Genomic DNA, 19,430 nt, shown 5'->3' with positions numbered 1-19,430 from the left:
TAAATTTTAGGATACTTTCTTTCAAAATTATCTAAAAACACCTGCAAGCACCATACCTTCACATCACCATATCATCGACAATGCATCAGTAAGCACATAACTAATGCTGAGGATCTAAAGAAATAATTGCCAAAGCTTCCTAGAACATACTCTAAAAGATGCCAGAAAATCCCAGCCACCAACAAATGAGGAAATGCCTACTCCTTCTCCACAAACAAATACATCCTCTAAACCTCCATAAAGGTTTTGTACCACATAACTGGAGAACAACTACAGTCATTCCCCTGCATAAGGGAGGACCTTCCACAGATCCAGGCAATTACAGATCCATAAGTCTGACCAGCGTAATATGCAAAGCCATGGAAATACTTATCATGCAACTAATCAATCAGGACATAGGGAATCTCCAAACACTGGACCCATCTCAGCTTGGATTTGTCAACGGCAGTTCATGCTTATTCAACCTGGAGGATTTTTTTGAAAAGTCACCAAAGCAATGGATGAAGGAAAAGTGGTACACACCACATAACTCAACTTAGCCAAAGCTTTTGGCACAGTTCTCCACTCCAGCCTAGTAGAAAAGCTAAATAAGCTTGGAATAAATCCCTATGTCACCCACTGGATTGCCATCTGACTCACAGATAGGATGCAGGAAATCAAAATGGGGAAGTCACTTCCACATAGAGGCCAGTCACTAGTGAAGTCCCCCAGGATTCTGTGCTGGGATCTCTCCTGTTTGGCATGTATTTTCTAAAGTAAAAGCCAATACCAAAGGGCAATGGCTGTCTAAGTTTGCAGATGACTGCAAACTAGAAGCAGTCACTGAATACCCAAATTACTTAACCATCCTGCAGAAGGTTTGTCCCAAATGGTGCAAAAATCATGGACTGAAACTAAACACCAAAAATGCATTATTGTATCTATCCCAGGGAAATACCACATTAACAACTCACCCCTAAGAGTTGACCCAGTTGTTTGAAATTTGGGAACCTGTGGTGACTTAACTTTTGATCAACATGGGTCTGTTTTTGTAAGAAAGCCTTTCTATACTGTACAGCTTATAAACAAAGGGATTGTGTCTAGACCTTGGGATGTCATTGTCCCCCCTTACCTACCCTTCATAAGACCAGTCAATGAATATAATGCTCTCTTTGACATGCATCTGTCCAAACACATGCAACAACAGGAATGCACATAGATATACCTTACTAAAAGCATACAAGACCAAAACCACATGTCCTACATGGACCGACTCAAAGCCTTGTCACTATATGCAGTATCCTACAGACTATTAAGATGTAATCAGTGTATGTCATACAAGGCATCGCCCAACCCAATACTTATGCATTTACTGCACATCAGTAAGTCAAATGGCATCAGAAATACTCAATCTGGGGATTTAAACCTTTTCTGCAACATTAACTGAGCAGGTTTGAAGGACAGATATATCCGGCAGAGGATATCACTGCTTTGGAACAGACTCCCCATTCATATAAAACAAAGCCCATCCCTGTCCATATTCAAGCATGACTTGGATCTATGGATGGTAAACAGAAAATTTACCCCATAACTGTCCCCTGTACTCCTAATGGACAGAGGTAGCTCCTAAATGCTTTATTCCATACATGGGTTCCCCGTCAAATTATCTATGGTATGTTTCCAGTTATTCTCATTAGGGGTAATATATAATTGCTGATCATGGAATGGGTAAGGCCAATCTCTAACCAAATGTGATTGGTTAATTCAAGCACAAAAAAAAGGGAAATTGGCTATGCTACTACTTACCTATGAACCTTGACTGCAAATTCACACACCTTTCCCAAGGGTCACTCAGAAAGAACATCTAATGCCTCAAGGTACACTTACTCTCCTTCTACAAAGGGAAATGTTTTAGTCATCGGTGACTTTATAGTTAGCCATACAAACTCCTCACTCACTATACTGGACAACAAAAGGGGGACTATAAATTGAAAGTCAGGTGCCAGGATCAGTGACATCACAAGGGTCCTAAACAGACAAATACAATTATGACCTTGTAGTTACCCGTGTGAGAGTGAATGAGAGTGGCATTCACAAAGACGTGATGGAGCTTACTATGCATGCATTAGAAGCAGGAAATGCACTGGTCTTGAGTAGTATCTTGCCTTCAACAAGGACGATGCCTAGGTACCAAGACAAGATAAAAGGTTTTAATAATTAGTTAAGCAGTTGGTGTCCTTCTAAGGGGATCCATTATGTATTGGCTTGGGATGAGATGGTAGATAAGACTTCTTGTTTTGACAGGGATTGTTTATGCCTCTCATACCAGGACTTCTATACACTAGGTAAAATCTCAGCAATCATTTGAAATATTGGGACCAGCTATCGTGAGTCCTGAAATGCTGAGACTGAATGGCTGAAAAAAGAGACTTACATAAACTAAATCTGAGATGGCCATTTCTCAGAATATTCCCTTTACTCTGAGGTATGGGAATGTCAGAGTAAATACATATACATTGAGGAGGACTTGCCCCTACATCAGGGATGTAAGGGGGCTTTCCCCTGCAAAGAAAAGAAGTTTGAAGGAGAAGAGTGATATTCGAGATTCACTCTTCTCTTGCATGTTCTGACATTTTTGTTGGCGTGTCAGCATTTGGCATTTCTAGTGGTGACATTTCAACAGGAAGCCAAAGTCTTTGCTTCCCCATAGTGCCTTTTTTAAAGCAGATTCCCCCCACTGAGCATTCCTACATACCAAACTCAAACTCAAATTTGGACAGCATTGTGATGGCCCTATTCAGTGCTAGTAGTAAAAAGATGCTTGAACTTGAAGCAACTGAAATACATTCATATTTATGTGGTTACTGAGACGTGGTTTCAATGTAATAAATGCACTCCCTCTACACCAACGTTTAGCACCTGTCATGCTTTCAGGCTCTTGAGTAGCTGTGGTGGAGTATCTGTATTTTCATAAATACTATCACCTACCTCATGACATAACTTGTAAATCTTGGAGATGCATGTCACCATTAGCAAATCCAGCTATTACTTGATTGCTAGCAACAGATACCCATCACTGTCCCCCAGAGAGCATGGACATTTTGTTTTTAACTAAAACAGTTTGTTCAGCCAGGTACTAGGCCTCAATTTTTATAGTACATGTTTCCGTGTCTGATATCATCTTGCTTGTTACAGATCAGTGTTGCTGACTGATTTCTCTTGTTCCTTTATTCTTTTATTCTATTGATAGTCGGGCCTAGTGTTTTATTTTGGCTTTGGTGACTTACCTGCAATAAGGATGATACTGTGGATACACGTTTTTGCTGTGAGTATCTCTATATGAGGAAATTAAAAAAAAATCAAACTACATTGCACTTATTTTGTTCTAATATTTCTGTTACTAAAACTGTTTTTAAAACATTTTACTGCAACTGCAATATTTTGTTAATTAAAATGGTTTATTCAGCTAGGTACCAGGCCTCGGTTTTTGTAGTGCATAGCCTTTGTTGGGGGGGGGGGGGTGTTACAGCTACAAGTTTCATTGCCTGATTTCACCTGGCTTGTTACAAATCTGTTTTGCTGATTTTTCTTTACCATCCCACCCTGACCCTGATGTAACTTTAACGCCAATATTTCTGTTTGCTGTCTGTTACTTATGTTAATTTGATAACCACATTTCCTCCCTCTCCTCTTTCACTGCTATCAACAGTAACACAATATTATGAATTATGTAAATACTTCTACGCTCCTGCTGTATCCCATGGATCCAAACTACCGAGTGCCTAACCAGCCAACCAGCATTGCTCATGAGTTGACTGCTGGCCTTACTGCTAATTGCCTTTGGAAACTCCTCCCAGTCTCATATTTTTTTAATACCGTTATTGAATTATCACTTAAGACATATACAAACATATATTATCAGAAAAGAAAACAAACCATTTTAACATTTTTGTTCCCACAATTTCCATTTATTTCTATGTAATTTGCTCCTTCACTTTTCTAAAGAGCCTTCTTCCAGTTCTTTTATCTATTTTATAATATTCAATACCTCAAGTACAGTTGGTATAGACTTTGATTTCCATTTTTTAGTAATTGCTTTTTGGCAGCCAGCAGAATTAGATCTACATCCAAAATCCTACTCTCTCTATTTTTTTGAACTCCCCCTTGCTTCATCATCATCCTTTTCCACTTTGAATTGTAAACTTCTGCTTGTGTTATGTATATGAGCCTTAGATAAATTCCTTCAATTCTTTATTAATTATTGTCCACAGTTTCTCCTTGGGGTGATAAAAGTATGCCTGACTCATATACAAGACTAAAGGGATTAAAATGTTTTCACTGCTTGTATGTTACTCTCCATATCCATAAATAAGAGTTTCCAGTTTCTTAGTTTTGTATTATTGTTTGTTTACTCTCTTCCCACATATCCTTAACTGCCATTACAGAAGCCCCTTTTATCTATTCTCCTAAACACTTCATCTTATCATATCCCCATAAATAAGGGTATTGTTGAACCAATTCATGTGTGGGCATATAATTTATGGGTATAGCTTTTGTTTTATCTTCATTAATTTTGTATCCTGAAAAGATTTAAAAGTATCTCAAAGGGTTTCACAACACTGAGATAACCTTTACTGGATTTATCAGGTACAAAATAATATCTGCAAATAAAGCCAACTTTTCTTGATTAGAATATCAATTATATCCTTGTATTTCTGAGTTACTTATTTTCATTGCCAATGTCTCTAAACATAAGGCAAATAAATGGGAAAGAGGACACCCCAGCTGGTTCCTCTGTTCAAATACAGATTATCTGACAGGAACCTTCCCACTTTAATTCTTGTCTCTAATTCTTCATATATCTTTTAATTAACCTTATTATTGTATCAGGGAATTCAAATGCTCCCAAAGTCCTACTCATAAAATCCCATCTTATTCTACCAAATTCTTTCTCTGCATCAAGACACACCAGCAAAAGAGGTACTTACTTACATTCTACTTCCCTCTGGATCATCATTGTTCTATTAATGTTGTCAAATGTTTGCCACCCCTCCACAAAACCACACTCATCCATATCTATAGACAACACATTTGCCATTCATGTAGCTACTATAGACATTAACACTTTATAATCATGGTTTAAAATTGAAATGGGTCTATATGAAGTTGGGTCTGAAGGGCCTTTGTCATCTTTAGGTAACACAGCCACCAGAGCTTTCTTCCAAAATGTTAGTGCTTCCCATCCTTTTAACATACTGTTGAACAAAATCTTCCTGATGTTTATCACGTTCCAGACTTCTACAGGAATACCATCTGCTCCTGGAGACTTTCCTGAAGATTGTACATCACTGTTTTTATTTCATCATCTCCCATCTTAACTGTTAATTGTTGAGCCTCCTATACCTCTAACCTTGGTATAGTTAAGTCTTCCATAAATATTTCCATTTGTACTCTTTTTTGATTTCCACACTTCTCTGCTTTAAACAAATTTTTATAAAATTTCCAGAATATCTCGGAAACCTCTACAAGATCTATTGTTATTTAACTTGTTATAGGTTCCCTAAGTCTGGCGACAACCTAAGCCATTATGATAAAAGTTTTTGTGTTCTGGAGTTATCAAAAAATATACGTTTAATTGCATTTTTTCTAAACTCGTGTATATTATCCAGATATGCACTTATTTTCTCTTTAGCAGTCTGCATTTGCTCCCCTCTTGTTCTGTGAGATTCCCCTTATTTTGTAATACTTTAACACTTGTCAACCCCTCTAAATAATTCTTACTGCTTCTTAATCAGATCTCTCTTTCATTTTCTTTTATTTCTACCATATTTGTAAACTCCACTTTCATTTTATCCCACTCAGTATCTATAACTTCTGGAGTACTTTCTATCTTGAATAATAAATCCAGGATAATTTCCACTAACCATTCCTTAAATTCCTCTCTTTTTAACAGCTAGGTGGGAAAGTGCTAGTGTCTTATTTTTACTTCATTACCCTACATTTTTATCTCTTTTTAAACACCTTTATTGAATTATCACTTGTGATATAGGCAAATTTACATTTATACAAAAGTAAACTGTATTAACAAATTAACATTAATAAACATTATCCTTCACATATATTGCTATATATCATATAACCTAAGCAACATTACATAAACTATTCAATTCCTGCCCCTTTTTTTAAATAAGTAACATCTTTATTAACATTAGTAAAAATAAAAAAAAAAACAACAAGACAGACAGACAAAAGACAGACAAACAGATTCACACATTCACACACACCTTCAACAATTCAACAATGATAGGGAAGGGACCTTATCTCAAAATACCATTTTGATTTCAAAAATGAGGATTAAAACATTAAACAGTTCACACATCCGACATTTGTTAGCAGCAGAATAGAAAATTGAAAGATTTATTTTGAAAGACAAGAGGTGAAGGCTTCTCTTCTGGTGAGTAGAAGAAGGTAGGACATACAAATGTCAAAACTGCAAGCAATGTAACCACATCTATAACAACAGTAAATATTACATTAGCTCTTATAATTGTGCCACTAAAGGAATAGTTTACTTAGGTTTTGAATACAAGAGCTTTATGGCAGATCAGATTAAATGCAACAAACCCCCAGGTATGAATGAATCAACTAGCATTAAAAAGTGTTTTAAATTCAACAAGGCTTAATAAATTAATCTAATGTATTTTATTTATTCAACCATTCCAAGTAGTTTTGGCAACAGGATATTTTAACATGGCATTTTAAAATTAACATTACATTTGACATGTTTTATTTTATATTTATATTTTTTGTTTTTTTTTGTAAAGAACTGTTTTTTTTTTGATTCACCATTTATTGTCAGTAGATTTATGTTTTAAAAGAGAATGGGCGTGTAGTTATGTGTTTTGTTATATAAACTTTGATTTTTCAAATTAATCTAATTAAGTAAAAATTTTTTTTTAATTGGAAGAGTATTAAAACCAAGGCACATCACATACTTTTCTTATTATTCTTCTCATTTTGGCTTCTTAACATCTTTATTAAACCGTCACTTATGACATAAGCAATCACACATTTATATAAATGAAAACAAAGCACATTGACACAATCCTAATTGCAAGCATTTTACATTACAAACCATACTGACACACTCTCAGTTGCAAAGATTATACATCATTTATAATCTACCCAATCATTTTCAGTCAAATATTACATAGCTCATTTAAGTCCTGTCTTCTTTTAAACCTCATTCTTCACCTGTATGTATTGTTCCCACAATTCTCATTTTTTTTCTTATGTAGTTATATATTAATAGATGTGTAGTTTTGTTATATAACTTATTTTACCTTTTATTACATTGTATATAATTGTAATGGTAATTGTCCTTGTAACATTTAAGGTATTGTGCTTTTGTATGTAGACTGGAGCTTATCTCCTTGGCTTTGGGAATTGTACTCTGTACCATTATGTTACTGTATCTTTATTGTATATTTGTATGTAGACTGGAGCTTTTCTCCTTGGGTCTCCACTGAAAATAGGCCTTTGGCTCAGTTGGACCAAATTGGTTAACAAATGTCAAATAAATCAATAAATAGTTTGTTCCTACCCTTTTCTAAAGATCTCAGTTTCAATTATTGTATCTCTGTTACTATATTCATTACTTCTAATATAGTTAGTTTAGATTTTGATTTCCATTTTCTACTAATTGTTTGTTTGTTTTTGGCAGCCACCATAATTAGACACAGCAACCCTATATTTTTATCTTAGTTTTTTTATTGGTGCATAATCAAAAACAGTTATAGGATGTGTGTTGTGTGCTAAAGCTTTCAATTAAATGCACTTGTTCCTATGAAATATAATTTTATCAAGTCTAATCCAGTTATTGTACCTTGGGGAATAATATGTAAATTCTCTCAGAGTTCCTGCTACTGAATTCACATCTTTCATACCAAATATTTTCACAACTTTCTTCAGAAATCTACCCTATTTTGTTATATTTCCCCTTCTACATCCCCCAGATACATCTTGATTGCTGCAAATCAAATTCCAGTACACACCTGTAAGTAATATTCCCTGCTGAAAGCTGATTATTTCAACCAAAAATTTCTTAAGCTGCATAATAACAGTTTTCAGTGGGATATAAATACATGCCAGTGTAATCCTCATATCTTTCCAGTAGACCCTTACTATCACAAATCTACTATTTTTTGCATTTGTTTCCTCTTCTATCACTACTGGAGCTCCTCTGGCAATTAATATAAGTACTCCTCTTTTCCTTTGTCCCTGATATTCTGCAGAATATCAATTCTGAAATCCTTTATTGATCAAATTCACATGTTCAGTTCTTTCCAAGTGTGTCTCCTATAACATTGTTATTTGCAATCTGCATTCCTTACTATAATTAAGTTATTCTTTGCTTTTTGATTATACCTGTGAGATCATTAACATTTCAAGATAAAAAGTTGTCATTATGATGAGAAGTCATTATTCTCACCTATTATACATGGAGGCTTTTTTAAATGTCTAATTCCAGCTTTTGTGACACATGCAGCCATTAATGCTCGGCAGGTTAATATTTTATACAGTTATTTCTTATCATCAACATTGGAACCTATGTCACATTTTACAAAACTTTTTGTTTTAATAAAAACCCTCAAACAAGAAACCAAACACACCCCAGAACACCCCCAGAACCTATTAATACAAATGCACATAACTATGTACATCTTCAAACAATGAAGTTAAACCCACCAACAGGAACAGTTGTGCCAAATAGACAGCTGTTAACACAGGCCCTAGTTAACCTGAAATTGAGGTTATTGATGCTAAGATGCATGTTATTGCCTGTGTTTCTACTTTCACTAGTTAGTGTCTGTTCTTTTTTTATCTTTATCTCCCACCCATGTGAATATAACTTGCATACATTCAGAAATCATTAATGTTTAATCATGAAGAAACCAGTGTTCTGTCTTTTATTGACCCTTTTATCAGCTTGCCTCCTTGGAAAAGTTAGAGAAAAAAAGATAAATTAAGTCCTTTGTTGCACCCTGTAAGCTAAGTAACCAATTGTCGAATACAAGAAAAGGATGCCACAGTTCGTAAAAACACCACCAATTTATAGTAAGCGCTTTCGTACAGCCCAATTTACTGCACTTCCTCAGACAAAATCCCTCCAAAATCCTTCTTAAATAGCATATTACATCAATTACATCACTCAATTAACTATTTAAAAATATTTAAAGAAACCAACTTTTTCTAAAAAACTTTTAAACCAGTAACTTATTTGACATCAATAAAAACACCAACAAGAATATATGTAATTAAACTAAAATGTTATTACTAACATATTAATGAAATTTAAACATATTTCATATTGAATTGAAAACTAAAAATGTTCATTTCATCTTTCCAAGGCTTTTAATTTTAATAATCATTTAATAGAGCAATATTCATTAAGCCCTGGAAAGATATTGGCACTAGTACGAAGTTGCCATAACAACTCCTTTTCTTCTAAATTTAGATGCCATGGTCCACCCCAAACATTCTTCTTCACTTGTTCTATAACTACAAATTTGAAAATATGTGTTGGATTATCTCTGACATGCTTTGCTAAGGCATTATTTAAGTTAATCTTACCTCTCCCCACACCACTACGTAATCTACCTAACCAGATCAACTTCAAATCCATGCTTCTCTCCCATCTCTCCTCCAAATGGGAATGTCCTTCACATGCTACCACATAAAACACCCACATTACTAACTCCACACCTAAAATCATCACTTCTTTACCATCTTTAACAAACCTCATAGATCTTGCTCAGAACATCTTTCCAAAAATCTTTTGCATGCGTGCCTCTGGCCTACCTTACTCATATTCTTAAACCCGAAAGGCTCTAAATTGCAAACCAGTGTTTATATATTACTTATAAAACTGTTTACTCCTGTACAGACTAATATTGACTCATGCTACTGACTTTATCTATTATAAATTTGGCAAGTCTCTGTAATTCTGCCTTTGTAAACTCACAACTGTTTGAACTGTTTGAACATACATCATATAATGATGCATATTCTGTATACTTAGATATACTATAATGATGTAAACCTATTTACTTTATATTGTATATACTTTATATATGTACTGGAGCTTTTCTCCTCGGGTCTCCACTGAAAATGGGCCACTAGCCCAGCTGGACTAACCCGGTTAACAAACAAACAATAAATAAATAAATAATAGTTCTATTGGAAGAATCCACTTATCCCACATGACCCTTGTTGTCTTCCCTTCCCCAATAAAATCTTTCACCTCTTTTTTTAATTGCTATCCATAGCTTCTCCTCTGGTTGATAAAAATATACCTGACCTGTGTATAAGATTGAAAAGACTAAAAACATTTAATGGCTTGGAGCTTTTCTCCCCGGGCCTCCACTGAAAGTGGAATTGTGTCCATTTGGACTTTCCTGGTCATCAAATGTAAAATAAAATAAAATATACATATAACAAAGCTTCCAGTTTCTCAATTTTTGAATTATCTTCTGTTTAGTGTCTTCCCACATATCCTTAGTTGCCACAACATAGTCATTTCTAATCCATACTCCTAAATACTTCATTTTATCATGTCCCCATAAATATGGATATTGCCAAACCAATTCATGTGTAGGTACATAATTTACCACTATTGCTTTTGTTTTAGCTTCTTTAATTTGTATCCTGAGAAGAAGTGAAATTGTCTTAAAATGTTCCACAGCACTGTAATGTTCTTTCTGGTTTTGTCATGTACAAAACAATATCATCTGCAAATAGAGCCAGCTTTTCCTGATTACCATACCAATTATATCCTTGAATTTTTGAGTCCCTTATTTTCTTTGCCAGTGGTTCTAAATATAATGCAAACAACAAAGGGGAAAATGGACAACCCTGCCTGGTTCCTCTACTCAAGCAGAATTTATCAGAGAGGACTCCACCCACTTTAATTTTCACCTACAATCTCTCATATATACTTCTAATCAACCTTATAATTTTATCAGAGAAAGCAAATGCTTCCATTGCCCTACTCATGAAGTCCCAGTCTACTCTGTCAAATGCTTTCTCTGTATCAAGACTCACCAATAAAAGTGTTAATTTCTTACATTCTGCTTCCCTCTGGATCATCAATGTTACAAAAATTTCATAAAAATACTGTTAAGAAAAAAATTGTTTTACTTACAATTACCTTTTTTTCTTCCTCCTCCCCTTCCCTCAGAGTCCTTCCAAACATTAATGACATGAAGTGAGGCAAATGCCTTTCAGCTCCTCACAAGTTTAACAAAGTCAGTAAAAGTCCACACTTTCCAATTATTCTTATACAGCCGTATTTGTCTCACATTTATCCATTAATTTTCATGTTGCTGTTTTTCTTCCTGTTCATCTCTATCTCCCAAGTCCATATTCTGGTTCAATCCCATGGTGCTCCTGATTCTTCTGATCATCTCCTGTGCTTTTCTCTGTCTCTCAAGCATTTTCCTTTGGAACAGTGGACAAGGTTTTACTGGTAAAGTCTCTCCATGTGCTTTATTATCAGAATAATGAGAAACATAGTCCCTTTCTGCTTGAGGTTAATTAGAAGGATTATATGGGAGATTAGAAGCAAATATCATAATGGGAGTGTTCCCTTCTGATAAGTAGTGTCTGAACAGATGAATTAGGCAGGGGTGTCCTCTTTCCCCTTTCTTATTTTTGTTATATTAAGAACCACTGGCAAAGAAAATAAAGAACTCAGAAATTCAAGGATATAATTGGTACAGTGTTCAATAAAAGTTGGCATTATTTGCAGTTGACATTACTTTTGTGGGGCAGCAGATAGCATTGTTACCTCATAGCAAGAGGTTCTATAGTTCGATTCTTGGCTGGGGTACTTTCTGTGTGGAGTCTGCATGTCCTTCTTGTGTTTGCTTAGCTTTCCTCCTAGTGCCCCAGTTTCCTCCCACATTCTAAAGACATGCAGTAGGTTGATTGGACACTGTAAATTGGTCATAGGGGTGTGTGTACATGTGTGCGTATGTGTGTGTGCGACCGTGTGGTATGGAAGAACAATCATGACAGGGCTAGTAACCTGGCAGTGTAAACCTTGGTTCTAGATGATTATCACTGTTGAAGTAACATCCCAATCCCATGTGCAAAAATGAGAAAAAGGGTTGTGGATGGATGGATGGATGGATTATTTTGTACCTGATGGAAACAGAAAGGGAAATCTCAGTATTGTGGAATATTCTGAGACTTTTTTTTTTCAGAGTATAAAATTAATAAAGATAAAACAAAGGCTATAGTTATAAACTATGTACCCACACATGAATTGGTCTAGCAATACTCAAAATGTGGAGATGATAAAATGAAGTATCTAGGAGTATGGATTAGAAAGGATTTGGTTAAGGCAGCTAAGGATATGTGGGACGAGACTGAGCAAAAGACAATACAAAAACTGAGAAACCAGAAGCTCCTGCCTATGGCTATGGATAGCGAGATACAAACAGTAAACATGTTTTTATTCCCTTTAGTTTTATACACAGGTCAAGTAAATTTTTATCAACCAGAGGAGAAGTTGTGGACAGTAATTAATAAAGAATTGAAGGATTTTATTTGGGAGGTGAAAAAGGCAAGAGTCAAGTGGGATAAGTTGACTCTTCCAGCAGAACAAGAAGGTTTAGGATTAGCTGATTCGAATAGATATTTTAGATATACACAGTTAAGGCTCTTGTATATAACATAAGCAGAAAGCTACAATTCAAAGTGAAAAAGAATGATGATGAAGCAGGGGATACTTCTAGAAATCAGGAAATTATTGGATTTTGGACACATATCTTTAAGGAGAATAACAGCAGTTATACAGAATATTATATTCGTAAAGCAGCAGAAAGTAAACTAAGAATTAAGCCAACACTGGAATGGAGTAAGTAAATTCTGCCAACAGGGATGACTGTAATTAGGGGTACAGAGAGTAGGCAAGTGGGGGCTGGCATTTACTGGAGGAAGCTGGCAAAGGTACCAAGGTACTGGGAACAAATAATTAGAAAAGGAAAGGTAATACAATGGAAAGTGGCCAAAAAAAATTTAGATTGCAGACTAGTGATTGCCTTCCTATCAGGGATTGATATCAGAATATAGACAAAGAGAAAGGGATAGGGAAATCTTAAATGAAAGACCTGCACTGGTTGAGTTTTTAATTGAGTCTAGAACAGATGCTGCTATTAAAACAAGGATAATTACTAGGGCATATAAAACATTGCACAATAACTATAGGAATCAATCAGGAGAAGTCAGAAAAGATCGGGAAGAAAGATTAGATATGCAATTTACAAATAAGCAATGTGAGGACACACACATATATATATATATATATATATATATATATATATATATATATATATATATATATATAGCTCCCAAATATGCAACAAAGTCTGTGGCCTGGAACTGTTTGCATAAATACTTTTATACCCCAAGCAGACACCAAAGAGGTTTTCCTCAGGGGTCTATATCATATGAGCAAATCCCACAAATTGCGAACGCTCATAATATCGAATGTACCAGACCTCGAACTTCGTATTGTGGGTGGCTGCACCCCCCTGCTAAATATATATTCCAACTCAGAGATCACACTACAGTGAGGAAAGGGCAAATATCCCATTCTTCACTGTACCGCAATCTCAGAAAAAACACTTTGAGGTCCGGTACATTTGATATTATAAGCATTTGCAATTTGTGCAATTCGCTCATATGATATAGACCCTTCCTCAGGTAGATGGCAAATTTTGATGGTATGATATAGAAGAAGCAGGTGACTGGGAGCATATGTTTTGGGAGTGTAATGAGTTGGCAGAGTTTAAAAATTCCCTGCAAAGTACTCTGTCAAGAATACTGGATGAGGAAATGAGCGCAACTTAGGAAATTATTTTTTGAGCTGGGATACAGGATCTGAATTGTCTAGGCAGAGAAAGGCCTTGTTAAGCTTAATTCTAATGGCTGCCAAAAAGAAATTACTAGAAAATTGAAATAAAAATCTAAACCAACCATACTTGAAGTAGTGAATATTGTAACAAAGATAAAAGAACAGGAAGTGAGATCTTTAGAAAAGGGAGGAATAAATTACATAAAAAATGGAAATTGAGAGGAACGATACATGCAGAAAAATGTTTGGAGGTGGACTGAGGTTTAAGAATAGGCAAGCAGGAACTGAATAATGTATGTAATGTTGCTTAGATTATACATCACATGGATTGTTATATATTCTATAATGTTTGTAAATGTGAACTTGTTAATATAGCTTGATTACTTTTATATAAATGTAAGTTTGCCTATGTCATAAATGATAATTCAATAAAGGTGTTAAATAAACTGTATCATTCAAAGGGGATCCAGTATATCTCAGCCTGGGAGGAGATGACAGCCCTAGCTGCTTTGCTAGGTATGGCCTGCGCCTCTCTCCTCATGGCATCTGTATATTGGCCAGGACCTTTCCCTCCTCCATAGCACCTCTTTTAGGCAAGCTCAGTTTACTCAAATTGCCTGCTTAGTTACTCAAAATTAAAACTATGTAACGCTAAAACTGTTCAATGCTAAAAGTATAAACAAGAAGTAGATCTCCTTACAAGCATTCTTAACTGTTGAAAATATAGATATCTGCATACTGTAGTTACTGAAATATGGTTTCAGAACAGGGATAGCTCCCCCACAGTGCAGGGTTTCAGTGCCTATCACTCTTTCAGACCTAATACGGGAAATGACAGTGGATATAAACACATTGTCATATACAGATTGCCCTAAAGCCCTATCTATATACTTGGTTACTGAGAGACAATCTTTGCCTGGCATACAAGGCATCCTCAGATCCAGCTCTGATGGATCTTTTGCACATCTGTAAAACAAGCAGCAGCAGAACCACTAGATCCAAGGATTCAAGTTCAGTTCTGGATCATTCTGTTGACCCTTTCCAACAACAAATGATTTCTACTAATTCCACTATTGAAGATAATAATTTGACTAATCAATTTTTTGAGCTGGAGAAAGGGCTCAAAAAATATAGAGTGTTAATAGTGGAAAATAATATTTTGAATACTGCATTTCCAACAAAATAGTGCCTTAGGGGTTAAGGTTTTTCAAATCCCCAAATGGTGTGCATAAGGAAGATCCTTTTTTCCAGGAACTTACTATGTTTTTTAATAATGCAGGTAGGGATTTTTTAAGGCTTCATATTAAACAAAATAGTGAAAATAGAGCTTCCTTGAAAAATGTTTTAGAAGCTATGGATAATGACATAAAAGAGAGAATGAAGAGTAAGAATGATCAGATAAATGTGTACGCTAAATTTCTGGACTCTGTTGATTCACATGAACAAGTTATTATTCAAAGGAAGTTGAGAAAAATTGATCGGGACTTAAATGATTATAGTAAGGACAATGCTTTGAGTATTGAAGTGAATAAAAAGCAGCAGTCATTTGGAGCACCACAAGTTAATGGGAATTGGAAGAACACCTACAGTTTGGCGTTCAAAAATGGGATTGCCACTTTAAATTCCAACTTTAAACGTGCAGGCAGTGTAGGGAATGCCATCAGAACCTTTACGTGAGTCAGATGGAGGCTCGTCAGCATCAGAAGGAAACTCTACACCAGGAGTTAACACAATGAAAGTGTCACCCAAGCAAAATCAAAGTAACTCAAATTCAAAACACTTCAAGGGGTCCATGAACAGTTTGGTGTCCAAACAGACTCGAGGGAGACGGAGAAGGAAACAGCATTAACTGTAAGTTCTAATGTGAGTGTGGATACAAAAGTGTTTAACTTGACTGGCATTGAACTAATGGAGCAACATTGCTGAGTGTTAAAGTATGGTTTTAATTTTATTCCTAGTAAACGAGCTGATTTAGCAAACACTTTACTTGAATTAAAGTTATATATTAGAAAATTGAACTTGATGTATATATTAAAAGATAATAGTGTAGAGGTTTCAAATAGTGTGAGAAAACCATCTACGTTTAACCCTGCATTGCATGGTACTTTAAAAGTATTTAAAGCGTTTTGCATGAAAGATATTAGAGCTGCATGGTATGAAAGATCTGTTTCCACTTATTTTAATTTGAGTGAAGAGGAGAGGAAATTATTATTACAATTGAAAGATGAGCATAATTTACGCTTTATGAAGGCTGACAAAGGGGGAGGGATGGTGATAATGTACACAGATGATTATAACAGAGCAATGGAAAATATGTTAAACAATGAGAATGAATATCGTGAAGTGAACTTTTAAAACATAGAGAGAAGTTACTTATATGTGAAATACTGTTTATATGATTATTTAATGAATGGTGAATTATCGGTTGAAGTTCATGAGTTTCTAAATGTAGAAACACCTAGAATAGGTATACTGTTCAGTACACCTAAGATTCATAAGGATCCCATTCACCCACATTTTCAACCAGTAGTATCAGCCTCAGGCAGTGTAACAGTAGGGATGTCTTTATATTTAGATAAGTTGTTAAATCCTTTAGTTCAAAAATGACTCTCTTACATCAAGGACTCTTGGTCCTTTCTGGAAAAAATTAAGTTGTTAAACCTAGAGCAGTATTTTATGGCACACAATTATGAAGATTTTTTTTTATAGTAACAGTAGATGCAGTATCTTTATATACTTCCATTCCTTTAGTGGAAGGATTAGAGTATGTGTCGAAGTTTGTGTACAAATACACTACATGGAATGATTCCACAGTGAAAATATGTATTGCTTTATTAGAATTACTTTTGGAGAATAGTTATTTTGTCTTTAATAAAAAATATTATAGACACCAGAGAGGAGTGGCAATGGGGGCAATGGTAGCCCCTGCATACGCTGGTTTCATTATGGGCTGGTGAGAAAGAGAAATTTTGCCCACTTTGGGATTTTTCGCAGAAGTACTATTTTACTGTAGGTTTATAGCTGACTTACTTTTCATCATTAAGGGCCCTATAAGTCAACATGACCAAGTTTTGCGAGATTTAAATGCCAGTAACAATTTTTTGTCTTTCACTTTAGGAGAGGTTGGACATAAAGTCAATTATTTAAATGTAGAATTGATGTGGAATAAGGTGGCTAAATAATTTTCAAGTAAAATTTATAGGAAAAACACGTGCGTCAATAATTATTTGCACTATCAGAGCAATTATCCTGTTTTTGTGAAACATAATATTCCAAAAAGACAATATATTAGAGCATCTCGTATGGTGAGTGAAGAGTCTGACTTCCTTGAGGAAGTCAATTTCATAACTGAGTTATTCTTAAATCGAGGTTATCCAAAAGATTTGTTAGATAATATAGCTAGGAATATTAAGGATAGACGTGCTTTGGACTAGTGGTTAGTAATAAGAATAATAATATTCCACCTATCAACAATAATAGTCCATCTGTAGATTCAGGCGCTCTTGTACCTAGATGTGTTGTAGATATGACAGTGGATAGTTCAAAAATCAAGTCAGTTATAAGTAACAACTGGAAGACTGAATCTGGCAATAGTGATTTAAACAGTTTTAGGGGAAGCACCTTGTTTTGTGTATAGAAAGGGTAATAACAACATTAAAGGTATGTTGGAGAGGAATGACATAAAGATTTGTCTTCCAATTACAGATAGACCTAAAGGTATGTACACGTGTTACAGTTGTAACACTTGTAGATATGTTCATGAAGGGCCATATATTAGTCTTAGTCATTTGAAATACATCATCAGTGTTCCTGGTAGATTCAATTGTAACACCTCAAATATAATGAATATTGCATTATGTTCTGGATGTTCAGCCTTTTATGTAGGCATGACTACCAGGAATTTAAATAAACGTATTAAAGAACATTATTATGCCATCAGGACGAAAAATGAGAATGACGCGTTATACAGACACTCGTGCAACTGCAGTTTCTATAAGAAGCTTACTTTTAGTGTTTTAGAACACATAGATAAAGATTTAAGAGGGGGCAGTTTGAAAAATAGAGTGGAAAGGAGGGAAACTTTATGGCAACTCAAATTAGGGCAGACAGTCACCCAGGGTTAAATGAAATAGTTAACACTAAGTGTTTTTTAATTGATAGGAAACGTGTTATTTAAATTTCTAATGCCGTAATTTTTTAATAATGTGATTGATTAATTATTTTATTAGTTAATTATGTTAATTGTAAGGGTTAGGTGTGTATCTATATTAGTGTGTTATATGGAAGTTTTGTATTTCTGATGAAATCTATGTGATGAAGGAGTTAATAAAAAGTGTTTACACTAATTTTTTGTGGCTTGTTCATCCTTTGTTGCCTTCGGTGTTTTGGTCCCTTTGGTATTTACTGCTCTGATGTCAAGGATGACATCAAGGGCCTGTGGCTTGTCATATGTGCAGATGACTGCAAACTTGGAGTTGTTATTAACTCCCACTTTGATTTCCAGATTTTTCATGAGGGACTTACATGCACCAGTAAGTGGTGCCTGAACTATGGCTTAAATCTAAATGCCAAGAAATACAGCGTTGTGGCAATAGGTAAAAATGGAGCAAGGATGTACCTAACACATAGGTAACACCCCTCTGAAAGCTATTAGGGACTTGGGCCCTTTCCTTGACAATGAACTATCCTCTGATTACTATTTATCCACTGCTGTTAAGAAATCTTTTTACCTTGCTAGACTAAACACCAGCAGTATTTCCTCAAGATCTACGGAAGTTATCATCCCCCTCTACTCCTCCCTAATTAGGCCCATCATAAAGAATAATGGCCCCTTGGTATGTACCTGTCTAAGCATATAACCCTGTTTGAGAGATGGCAGCATTATCTCACAAAGATAATCAAAAGCATGACTTCTTTGAGCTACCCATTCCATCTTGAAGACCTTTCTCTCTTTTCTGTGACTCTTGAGAGGTGACTCATGTCTAATCTACAAAGCCTCAAATGATTCAGTCTTATGCAACCTCCTAACACATCTGCAAAACAAATAACACCCTCAAAACCCACTCAAGAGATATTAACTTTCACCAAAACCTAAATAGGACCCACTGTCAGGATAGCTATATATCCCAGAAAATCCTTTGTTTATGAAATAGACTTCCTTTGAAGATAAGGCAAAGTAGCTCAGTGACGCTCTTTAAGTGTAACCTGGATGGATGGATGGATGGATGGATGGATGGATGGATGGATGGATGGATGAGCAATTGTAAATACACCCCAGATCTGGCCCTTCAAGACCCCATTGAAAGGGGTAATAACTAATCATGTAAATGGGACTCTATAAATCCGGGTATTGTGGCTACCCCACTAATGGTCCTCTGGGTCAGTAGCCTAGTATTAATCTATGTACCTATCCATCCATCCAAAATCCCTTTTTCCCATTTTTGCATATGAGGTTAGGATGACACATCAACAGTGACACTCTCCTAGAGCCAATGTTCACATCATCGGGTGGCTAAGCATGAGAAAAATC

The sequence above is a fragment of the Protopterus annectens genome, chromosome 2.part0, assembly GCF_019279795.1.
Source record: "Protopterus annectens isolate FY-2018-M chromosome 2.part0, PAN1.0, whole genome shotgun sequence".
In the NCBI taxonomy this organism is placed as follows: domain Eukaryota; kingdom Metazoa; phylum Chordata; order Ceratodontiformes; family Protopteridae; genus Protopterus; species Protopterus annectens.
This window is presented reverse-complemented; position numbering follows the sequence as displayed.